The following is a 13,144-nucleotide window of genomic DNA, read 5'->3' on the forward strand; positions in this document are numbered from 1 at the left end:
AAACCCAAAAAGCTCAAAATACCTAGCAACTTCCGGCTTTGTTTTTCCGGCTAATAAAGTATGTGGACGTATAAAGCAACATGAATCGCCTAGACGACAACTCGGGCATCCACAAATTACATCATATACCCGCCTACCACAAACAGGAACGTGGCAATTGGCAAAAAATGTATAATTTTACAAGTTACCCTTTAGCGCTTAAACAGTGTGACTTAGAATAATTAAACTACCTGATTTTGGTAGATGCGTATGTGCACTTTACATAGAGATGTTAACGTCTTAAATGGGTTGAACGCAAGAGTGACAATCGAAAACCCAAAAAGCTCAAAATACGTAGCAACTTCCGGCTTTGTTTTTCCGGCTAATAAAGTATGTGGGCCTATAAAACAATATGGATCACCTAGACTACAACTCGGGCATTCATAAACGACATCATATACCCGCCTACCACAAACAGGAACGTGGCAATTGGCAAAAAATGTTCAATCTTACAAGTTACCCTTTAGCGCCTAAATAGTGTGACTTAGAAGAATTAAACTATCTGTATGCGGTAGATGCATATGTGCACTTTACATAGAGATGTTAACGTCTTAAATGGGTTGAACGCAAGAGTGACAATCGAAAACCCAAAAAGCTCAAAATACCGGCTTTGTTTTTCCGGCTAATAAAGTGTGTGGGCGTATAAAGCAACATGAATCGCCTAGACGACAACTCGGGCATCCACAAATCACATCATATACCCGCCTACCATAAACAGGAACGTGGCAATTGGCAAAAAACTTTCAATTTCACAAGTTACCCTTTAGCGCCTAAACAGTGTGACTTAGAAGAATTAAACTATCTGATTATGGTAGATGCATATGTGCCCTTTACATAGAGATGTTAACGTCTTAAATAGGTTGAACGCAAGAGTGACAACCGAAAACCTCAAAATACCAAGCAAGTTCCAGTTTTGTTTTTGCGGCTAATAACCTATGTGGGCGTATAAAGCAACATGAATCGCCTAGACGACAACTCGGTCATCCACAAATCACATCATATACCCGCCTACCACAAACAGGAACGTGGCAATTGGCAAAAAATGTATAATTTTACAAGTTACCCTTTAGCGCTTAAACAGTGTGACTTAGAATAATTAAACTACCTGATTTTGGTAGATGCGTATGTGCACTTTACATAGAGATGTTAACGTCTTAAATGGGTTGAACGCAAGAGTGACAATCGAAAACCCAAAAAGCTCAAAATACGTAGCAACTTCCGGCTTTGTTTTTCCGGCTAATAAAGTATGTGGGCCTATAAAACAATATGGATCACCTAGACTACAACTCGGGCATTCATAAACGACATCATATACCCGCCTACCACAAACAGGAACGTGGCAATTGGCAAAAAATGTTCAATCTTACAAGTTACCCTTTAGCGCCTAAATAGTGTGACTTAGAAGAATTAAACTATCTGTATGCGGTAGATGCATATGTGCACTTTACATAGAGATGTTAACGTCTTAAATGGGTTGAACGCAAGAGTGACAATCGAAAACCAAAAAAGCTCAAAATACCTAGCAACTTCCGGCTTTGTTTTTCCGGCTAATAAGGTATGTGGGCCTATAAAGCAACATGAATCGCCTAGACGACCACTCGGGCATCCACAAATTACATCATATACCCGCCTACCACAAACAGGAACGTGGCAATTGGCAAAAAATGTATAATTTTACAAGTTACCCTTTAGCGCTTAAACAGTGTGACTTAGAATAATTAAACTACCTGATTTTGGTAGATGCGTATGTGCACTTTACATAGAGATGTTAACGTCTTAAATGGGTTGAACGCAAGAGTGACAATCGAAAACCCAAAAAGCTCAAAATACGTAGCAACTTCCGGCTTTGTTTTTCCGGCTAATAAAGTATGTGGGCCTATAAAACAATATGGATCACCTAGACTACAACTCGGGCATTCATAAACGACATCATATACCCGCCTACCACAAACAGGCACGTGGCAATTGGCAAAAAATGTTCAATCTTACAAGTTACCCTTTAGCGCCTAAACAGTGTGACTTAGAATAATTAAACTATCTGTATGCGGTAGATGCATATGTGCACTTTACATAGAGATGTTAACGTCTTAAATGGGTTGAACGCAAGAGTGACAATCGAAAACCCAAAAAGCTCAAAATACCGGCTTTGTTTTTCCGGCTAATAAAGTGTGTGGGCGTATAAAGCAACATGAATCGCCTAGACGACAACTCGGGCATCCACAAATCACATCATATACCCGCCTACCATAAACAGGAACGTGGCAATTGGCAAAAAACTTTCAATTTCACAAGTTACCCTTTAGCGCCTAAACAGTGTGACTTAGAAGAATTAAACTATCTGATTATGGTAGATGCATATGTGCACTTTACATAGAGATGTTAACGTTTTAAATGGGTTGAACGCAAAAGTGACAATCGAAAACCCAAAAAGCTCAAAATACCTAGCAACTTCCGGCTTTGTTTTTCCGGCTAATAAAGTATGTGGGCGTATAAAGCAACATGAATCGCCTAGACGACAACTCGGGCATCCACAAATTACATCATATACCCGCCTACCACAAACAGGAACGTGGCAATTGGCAAAAAATGTATAATCTTACAAGTTACCCTTTAGCGCTTAAACAGTGTGACTTAGAATAATTAAACTACCTGATTTTGGTAGATGCGTATGTGCACTTTACATAGAGATGTTAACGTCTTAAATGGGTTGAACGCAAGAGTGACAATCGAAAACCTAAAAAGCTCAAAATACGTAGCAACTTCCGGCTTTGTTTTTCCGGCTAATAAAGTATGTGGGCCTATAAAACAATATGGATCACCTAGACTACAACTCGGGCATTCATAAACGACATCATATACCCGCCTACCACAAACAGGAACGTGGCAATTGGCAAAAAATGTTCAATCTTACAAGTTACCCTTTAGCGCCTAAACAGTGTGACTTAGAATAATTAAACTATCTGTATGCGGTAGATGCATATGTGCACTTTACATAGAGATGTTAACGTCTTAAATGGGTTGAACGCAAGAGTGACAATCGAAAACCCAAAAAGCTCAAAATACCGGCTTTGTTTTTCCGGCTAATAAAGTGTGTGGGCGTATAAAGCAACATGAATCGCCTAGACGACAACTCGGGCATCCACAAATCACATCATATACCCGCCTATCACAAACAGGAACGTGGCAATTGGCAAAAAACTTTCAATTTCACAAGTTACCCTTTAGCGCCTAAACAGTGTGACTTAGAAGAATTAAACTATCTGATTATGGTATATGCATATGTGCACTTTACATAGAGATGTTAACGTCTTAAATGGGTTGAACGCAAGAGTGACAATCACATACTCAAAAAGCTCAAAATACCTAGCAACTTCCGGCTTTGTTTTTCCGGCTAATAAAGTGTGTGGGCGTATAAAGCAACATGAATCGCCTAGACGACAACTCGGGCATTCATAAACGACATCATATACCCGCCTACCACAAACAGGAACGTGGCAATTGGCAAAAAACTTTCAATTTCACAAGTTACCCTTTAGCGCCTAAACAGTGTGACTTAGAAGAATTAAACTACCTGATTTTGGTAGATGCGTATGTGTACTTTACATAGAAATATTAACGTCTTAAATGGGTTGAACACAAAAGTGACAATCGAAAACCCAAAAAGCTCAAAATACCTAGCAACTTCCGGCTTTGTTTTTCCGGCTAATAAAGTATGTGGGCGTATAAAGCAACATGAATCGCCTAGACGACAACTCGGGCATCCACAAATTACATCATATACCCGCCTACCACAAACAGGAACGTGGCAATTGGCAAAAAACTTTCAATTTCACAAGTTACCCTTTAGCGCCTAAACAGTGTGACTTAGAAGAATTAAACTATCTGATTATGGTAGATGCATATGTGTTCTTTACATAGAGATGTTAACGTCTTAAATAGGTTGAACGCAAGAGTGACAACCGAAAACCTCAAAATACCAAGCAAGTTCCAGTTTTGTTTTTGCGGCTAATAAACTATGTGGGCGTATAAAGCAACATGAATCGCCTAGACGACAACTCGGGCATCCACAAATTACATCATATACCCGCCTACCACAAACAGGAACGTGGCAATTGGCAAAAAATGTATAATTTTACAAGTTACCCTTTAGCGCTTAAACAGTGTGACTTAGAATAATTAAACTACCTGATTTTGGTAGATGCGTATGTGCACTTTACATAGAGATGTTAACGTCTTAAATGGGTTGAACGCAAGAGTGACAATCGAAAACCCAAAAAGCTCAAAATACCGGCTTTGTTTTTCCGGCTAATAAAGTATGTGGGCGTATAAAGCAACATGAATCGCCTAGACGACAACTCGGGCATCCACAAATTACATCATATACCCGCCTACCACAAACAGGAACGTGGCAATTGGCAAAAAACTTTCAATTTCACAAGTTACCCTTTAGTGCCTAAACAGTGTGACTTAGAAGAATTAAACTATCTGTATGCGGTAGATGCATATGTGCACTTTACATAGAGATGTTAACGTCTTAAATGGGTTGAACGCAAGAGTGACAATCGAAAACCTGAAAATACCAAGCAACTTCCGGTTTTGTTTTTGGGCTAATAAAGTATGTAAGCGTATAAAGCAACATGAATCGCCTAGACGACAACTCGGGCATCCACAAATTACATCATATACCCGCCTACCACAAACAGGAACGTGGCAATTGGCAAAAAACGTTCAATCTTACAAGTTACCCTTTAGCGCTTATACAGTGTGACTTAGAATAATTAAACTACTTGATTTTGGTAGATGCGTATGTGCACTTTACATAGAGATATTAACGTCTTAAATGGGTTGAACGCAAAAGTGACAATCGAAAACCCAAAAAGCTCAAAATACCTAGCAACTTCCGGCTTTGTTTTTCCGGCTAATAAAGTATGTGGGCGTATAAAGCAACATGAATCGCCTAGACGACAACTCGGGCATCCACAAATTACATCATATACCCGCCTACCACAAACAGGAACGTGGCAATTGGCAAAAAATGTATAATCTTACAAGTTACCCTTTAGCGCTTAAACAGTGTGACTTAGAATAATTAAACTACCTGATTTTGGTAGATGCATATGTGCACTTTACATAGAGATGTTAACGTCTCAAATGGGTTGAACGCAAGAGTGACAATCGAAAACCCGAAAAGCTCAAAATACCGGCTTTGTTTTTCCGGCTAATAAAGTGTGTGGGCGTATAAAGCAACATGAATCGCCTAGACGACAACTCGGGCATCCACAAATCACATCATATACCCGCCTACCACAAACAGGAACGTGGCAATTGGCAAAAAACTTTCAATTTCACAAGTTACCCTTTAGCGCCTAAACAGTGTGACTTAGAAGAATTAAACTATCTGATTATGGTAGATGCATATGTGCACTTTACATAGAGATGTTAACGTCTTAAATGGGTTGAACGCAAGAGTGACAATCAAAAACTCAAAAAGCTCAAAATACCTAGCAACTTCCGGCTTTGTTTTTCCGGCTAATAAAGTGTGTGGGCGTATAAAGCAACATGCATCGCCTAGACGACAACTCGGGCATTCATAAACGACATCATATACCCGCCTACCACAAACAGGAACGTGGCAATTGGCAAAAAACTTTCAATTTCACAAGTTACCCTTTAGCGCCTAAACAGTGTGACTTAGAAGAATTAAACTACCTGATTTTGGTAGATGCGTATGTGCACTTTACATAGAAATATTAACGTCTTAAATGGGTTGAACGCAAAAGTGACAATCGAAAACCCAAAAAGCTCAAAATACCTAGCAACTTCCGGCTTTGTTTTTCCGGCTAATAAAGTATGTGGGCCTAAAAAGCAATATGAATCGCCTAGACGACAACTCGGGCATTCATAAACGACATCATATACCCGCCTACCACAAACAGGAACGTGGCAATTGGCAAAAAACTTTCAATTTCACAAGTTACCCTTTAGCGCCTAAACAGTGTGACTTAGAAGAATTAAACTATCTGATTATGGTATATGCATATGTGCACTTTACATAGAGATGTTAACGTCTTAAATGGGTTGAACGCAAGAGTGACAATCACAAACTCAAAAAGCTCAAAATACCTAGCAACTTCCGGCTAATAAAGTGTGTGGGCGTATAAAGCAACATGAATCGCCTAGACGACAACTCGGGCATTCATAAACGACATCATATACCCGCCTACCACAAACAGGAACGTGGCAATTGGCAAAAAACTTTCAATTTCACAAGTTACCCTTTAGCGCCTAAACAGTGTGACTTAGAAGAATTAAACTATCTGATTATGGTAGATGCATATGTGCCCTTTACATAGAGATGTTAACGTCTTAAATAGGTTGAACGCAAGAGTGACAATCAAAAACTCAAAAAGCTCAAAATACCTAGCAACTTCCGGCTTTGTTTTTCCGGCTAATAAAGTGTGTGGGCGTATAAAGCAACATGAATCGCCTAGACGACAACTCGGGCATCCACAAATCACATCATATACCCGCCTACCACAAACAGGAACGTGGCAATTGGCAAAAAACTTTCAATTTCACAAGTTACCCTTTAGCGCCTAAACAGTGTGACTTAGAAGAATTAAACTATCTGATTATGGTAGATGCATATGTGCACTTTACATAGAGATGTTAACGTTTTAAATGGGTTGAACGCAAAAGTGACAATCGAAAACCCAAAAAGCTCAAAATACCTAGCAACTTCCGGCTTTGTTTTTCCGGCTAATAAAGTATGTGGGCGTATAAAGCAACATGAATCGCCTAGACGACAACTCGGGCATCCACAAATTACATCATATACCCGCCTACCACAAACAGGAACGTGGCAATTGGCAAAAAATGTATAATCTTACAAGTTACCCTTTAGCGCTTAAACAGTGTGACTTAGAATAATTAAACTACCTGATTTTGGTAGATGCGTATGTGCACTTTACATAGAGATGTTAACGTCTTAAATGGGTTGAACGCAAGAGTGACAATCGAAAACCTAAAAAGCTCAAAATACGTAGCAACTTCCGGCTTTGTTTTTCCGGCTAATAAAGTATGTGGGCCTATATAACAATATGGATCACCTAGACTACAACTCGGGCATTCATAAACGACATCATATACCCGCCTACCACAAACAGGAACGTGGCAATTGGCAAAAAATGTTCAATCTTACAAGTTACCCTTTAGCGCCTAAACAGTGTGACTTAGAATAATTAAACTATCTGTATGCGGTAGATGCATATGTGCACTTTACATAGAGATATTAACGTCTTAAATGGGTTGAACGCAAGAGTGACAATCAAAAACTCAAAAAGCTCAAAATACCTAGCAACTTCCGGCTTTGTTTTTCCGGCTAATAAAGTGTGTGGGCGTATAAAGCAACATGAATCGCCTAGACGACAACTCGGGCATCCACAAATCACATTATATACCCGCCTATCACAAACAGGAACGTGGCAATTGGCAAAAAACTTTCAATTTCACAAGTTACCCTTTAGCGCCTAAACAGTGTGACTTAGAAGAATTAAACTATCTGATTATGGTATATGCATATGTGCACTTTACATAGAGATATTAACGTCTTAAATGGGTTGAACGCAAGAGTGACAATCAAAAACTCAAAAAGCTCAAAATACCTAGCAACTTCCGGCTTTGTTTTTCCGGCTAATAAAGTGTGTGGGCGTATAAAGCAACATGAATCGCCTAGACGACAACTCGGGCATTCATAAACGACATCATATACCCGCCTACCACAAACAGGAACGTGGCAATTGGCAAAAAACTTTCAATTTCACAAGTTACCCTTTAGCGCCTAAACAGTGTGACTTAGAAGAATTAAACTACCTGATTTTGGTAGATGCGTATGTGCACTTTACATAGAAATATTAACGTCTTAAATGGGTTGAACGCAAAAGTGACAATCGAAAACCCAAAAAGCTCAAAATACCTAGCAACTTCCGGCTTTGTTTTTCCCGCTAATAAAGTATGTGGGCGTATAAAGCAACATGAATCGCCTAGACGACAACTCGGGCATCCACAAATTACATGATATACCCGCCTACCACAAACAGGAACGTGGCAATTGGCAAAAAACTTTCAATTTCACAAGTTACCCTTTAGCGCCTAAACAGTGTGACTTAGAAGAATTAAACTATCTGATTATGGTAGATGCATATGTGTTCTTTACATAGAGATGTTAACGTCTTAAATAGGTTGAACGCAAGAGTGACAACCGAAAACCTCAAAATACCAAGCAAGTTCCAGTTTTGTTTTTGCGGCTAATAAACTATGTGGGCGTATAAAGCAACATGAATCGCCTAGACGACAACTCGGGCATCCACAAATTACATCATATACCCGCCTACCACAAACAGGAACGTGGCAATTGGCAAAAAATGTATAATCTTACATGTTACCCTTTAGCGCTTAAACAGTGTGACTTAGAATAATTAAACTACCTGATTTTGGTAGATGCGTATGTGCACTTTACATAGAGATGTTAACGTCTTAAATGGGTTGAACGCAAGAGTGACAATCGAAAACCCAAAAAGCTCAAAATACCGGCTTTGTTTTTCCGGCTAATAAAGTATGTGGGCGTATAAAGCAACATGAATCGCCTAGACGACAACTCGGGCATCCACAAATTACATCATATACCCGCCTACCACAAACAGGAACGTGGCAATTGGCAAAAAACTTTCAATTTCACAAGTTACCCTTTAGTGCCTAAACAGTGTGACTTAGAAGAATTAAACTATCTGTATGCGGTAGATGCATATGTGCACTTTACATAGAGATGTTAACATCTTAAATGGGTTGAACGCAAGAGTGACAATCGAAAACCTGAAAATACCAAGCAACTTCCGGTTTTGTTTTTGGGCTAATAAAGTATGTAAGCGTATAAAGCAACATGAATCGCCTAGACGAGAACTCGGGCATCCACAAATTACATCATATACCCGCCTACCACAAACAGGAACGTGGCAATTGGCAAAAAACGTTCAATCTTACAAGTTACCCTTTAGCGCTTATACAGTGTGACTTAGAATAATTAAACTACCTGATTTTGGTAGATGCGTATGTGCACTTTACATAGAGATGTTAACGTCTTAAATGGGTTGAACGCAAGAGTGACAATCGAAAACCCAAAAAGCTCAAAATACCGGCTTTGTTTTTCCGGCTAATAAAGTATGTGGGCGTATAAAGCAACATGAATCGCCTAGACGACAACTCGGGCATCCACAAATTACATCATATACCCGCCTACCACAAACAGGAACGTGGCAATTGGCAAAAAACTTTCAATTTCACAAGTTACCCTTTAGTGCCTAAACAGTGTGACTTAGAAGAATTAAACTATCTGTATGCGGTAGATGCATATGTGCACTTTACATAGAGATGTTAACGTCTTAAATGGGTTGAACGCAAGAGTGACAATCGAAAACCTGAAAATACCAAGCAACTTCCGGTTTTGTTTTTGGGCTAATAAAGTATGTAAGCGTATAAAGCAACATGAATCGCCTAGACGACAACTCGGGCATCCACAAATTACATCATATACCCGCCTACCACAAACAGGAACGTGGCAATTGGCAAAAAACGTTCAATCTTACAAGTTACCCTTTAGCGCTTATACAGTGTGACTTAGAATAATTAAACTACCTGATTTTGGTAGATGCGTATGTGCACTTTACATAGAGATATTAACGTCTTAAATGGGTTGAACGCAAAAGTGACAATCGAAAACCCAAAAAGCTTAAAATACCTAGCAACTTCCGGCTTTGTTTTTCCGGCTAATAAAGTATGTGGGCGTATAAAGCAACATGAATCGCCTAGACGACAACTCGGGCATCCACAAATTACATCATATACCCGCCTACCACAAACAGGAACGTGGCAATTGGCAAAAAATGTATAATCTTACAAGTTACCCTTTAGCGCTTAAACAGTGTGACTTAGAATAATTAAACTACCTGATTTTGGTAGATGCATATGTGCACTTTACATAGAGATGTTAACGTCTCAAATGGGTTGAACGCAAGAGTGACAATCGAAAACCCGAAAAGCTCAAAATACCGGCTTTGTTTTTCCGGCTAATAAAGTGTGTGGGCGTATAAAGCAACATGAATCGCCTAGACGACAACTCGGGCATCCACAAATCACATCATATACCCGCCTACCACAAACAGGAACGTGGCAATTGGCAAAAAACTTTCAATTTCACAAGTTACCCTTTAGCGCCTAAACAGTGTGACTTAGAAGAATTAAACTATCTGATTATGGTAGATGCATATGTGCACTTTACATAGAGATGTTAACGTCTTAAATGGGTTGAACGCAAGAGTGACAATCAAAAACTCAAAAAGCTCAAAATACCTAGCAACTTCCGGCTTTGTTTTTCCGGCTAATAAAGTGTGTGGGCGTATAAAGCAACATGCATCGCCTAGACGACAACTCGGGCATTCATAAACGACATCATATACCCGCCTACCACAAACAGGAACGTGGCAATTGGCAAAAAACTTTCAATTTCACAAGTTACCCTTTAGCGCCTAAACAGTGTGACTTAGAAGAATTAAACTACCTGATTTTGGTAGATGCGTATGTGCACTTTACATAGAAATATTAACGTCTTAAATGGGTTGAACGCAAAAGTGACAATCGAAAACCCAAAAAGCTCAAAATACCTAGCAACTTCCGGCTTTGTTTTTCCGGCTAATAAAGTATGTGGGCCTAAAAAGCAATATGAATCGCCTAGACGACAACTCGGGCATTCATAAACGACATCATATACCCGCCTACCACAAACAGGAACGTGGCAATTGGCAAAAAACTTTCAATTTCACAAGTTACCCTTTAGCGCCTAAACAGTGTGACTTAGAAGAATTAAACTATCTGATTATGGTATATGCATATGTGCACTTTACATAGAGATGTTAACGTCTTAAATGGGTTGAACGCAAGAGTGACAATCACAAACTCAAAAAGCTCAAAATACCTAGCAACTTCCGGCTAATAAAGTGTGTGGGCGTATAAAGCAACATGAATCGCCTAGACGACAACTCGGGCATCCACAAATTACATCATATACCCGCCTACCACAAACAGGAACGTGGCAATTGGCAAAAAACGTTCAATCTTACAAGTTACCCTTTAGCGCTTATACAGTGTGACTTAGAATAATTAAACTACCTGATTTTGGTAGATGCGTATGTGCACTTTACATAGAGATATTAACGTCTTAAATGGGTTGAACGCAAAAGTGACAATCGAAAACCCAAAAAGCTTAAAATACCTAGCAACTTCCGGCTTTGTTTTTGGGCTAATAAAGTATGTAAGCGTATAAAGCAACATGAATCGCCTAGACGACAACTCGGGCATCCACAAATTACATCATATACCCGCCTACCACAAACAGGAACGTGGCAATTGGCAAAAAACGTTCAATCTTACAAGTTACCCTTTAGCGCTTATACAGTGTGACTTAGAAGAATTAAACTACCTGATTTTGGTAGATGCGTATGTGCACTTTACATAGAAATATTAACGTCTTAAATGGGTTGAACGCAAAAGTGACAATCGAAAACCCAAAAAGCTCAAAATACCTAGCAACTTCCGGCTTTGTTTTTCCGGCTAATAAAGTATGTGGGCCTAAAAAGCAATATGAATCGCCTAGACGACAACTCGGGCATTCATAAACGACATCATATACCCGCCTACCACAAACAGGAACGTGGCAATTGGCAAAAAACTTTCAATTTCACAAGTTACCCTTTAGCGCCTAAACAGTGTGACTTAGAAGAATTAAACTATCTGATTATGGTATATGCATATGTGCACTTTACATAGAGATGTTAACGTCTTAAATGGGTTGAACGCAAGAGTGACAATCACAAACTCAAAAAGCTCAAAATACCTAGCAACTTCCGGCTAATAAAGTGTGTGGGCGTATAAAGCAACATGAATCGCCTAGACGACAACTCGGGCATTCATAAACGACATCATATACCCGCCTACCACAAACAGGAACGTGGCAATTGGCAAAAAACTTTCAATTTCACAAGTTACCCTTTAGCGCCTAAACAGTGTGACTTAGAAGAATTAAACTATCTGATTATGGTAGATGCATATGTGCCCTTTACATAGAGATGTTAACGTCTTAAATAGGTTGAACGCAAGAGTGACAATCAAAAACTCAAAAAGCTCAAAATACCTAGCAACTTCCGGCTTTGTTTTTCCGGCTAATAAAGTGTGTGGGCGTATAAAGCAACATGAATCGCCTAGACGACAACTCGGGCATCCACAAATCACATCATATACCCGCCTACCACAAACAGGAACGTGGCAATTGGCAAAAAACTTTCAATTTCACAAGTTACCCTTTAGCGCCTAAACAGTGTGACTTAGAAGAATTAAACTATCTGATTATGGTAGATGCATATGTGCACTTTACATAGAGATGTTAACGTTTTAAATGGGTTGAACGCAAAAGTGACAATCGAAAACCCAAAAAGCTCAAAATACCTAGCAACTTCCGGCTTTGTTTTTCCGGCTAATAAAGTATGTGGGCGTATAAAGCAACATGAATCGCCTAGACGACAACTCGGGCATCCACAAATTACATCATATACCCGCCTACCACAAACAGGAACGTGGCAATTGGCAAAAAATGTATAATCTTACAAGTTACCCTTTAGCGCTTAAACAGTGTGACTTAGAATAATTAAACTACCTGATTTTGGTAGATGCGTATGTGCACTTTACATAGAGATGTTAACGTCTTAAATGGGTTGAACGCAAGAGTGACAATCGAAAACCTAAAAAGCTCAAAATACGTAGCAACTTCCGGCTTTGTTTTTCCGGCTAATAAAGTATGTGGGCCTATATAACAATATGGATCACCTAGACTACAACTCGGGCATTCATAAACGACATCATATACCCGCCTACCACAAACAGGAACGTGGCAATTGGCAAAAAATGTTCAATCTTACAAGTTACCCTTTAGCGCCTAAACAGTGTGACTTAGAATAATTAAACTATCTGTATGCGGTAGATGCATATGTGCACTTTACAT

The sequence above is a fragment of the Bactrocera oleae genome, chromosome 4, assembly GCF_042242935.1.
Source record: "Bactrocera oleae isolate idBacOlea1 chromosome 4, idBacOlea1, whole genome shotgun sequence".
In the NCBI taxonomy this organism is placed as follows: Eukaryota; Metazoa; Arthropoda; class Insecta; order Diptera; family Tephritidae; genus Bactrocera; species Bactrocera oleae.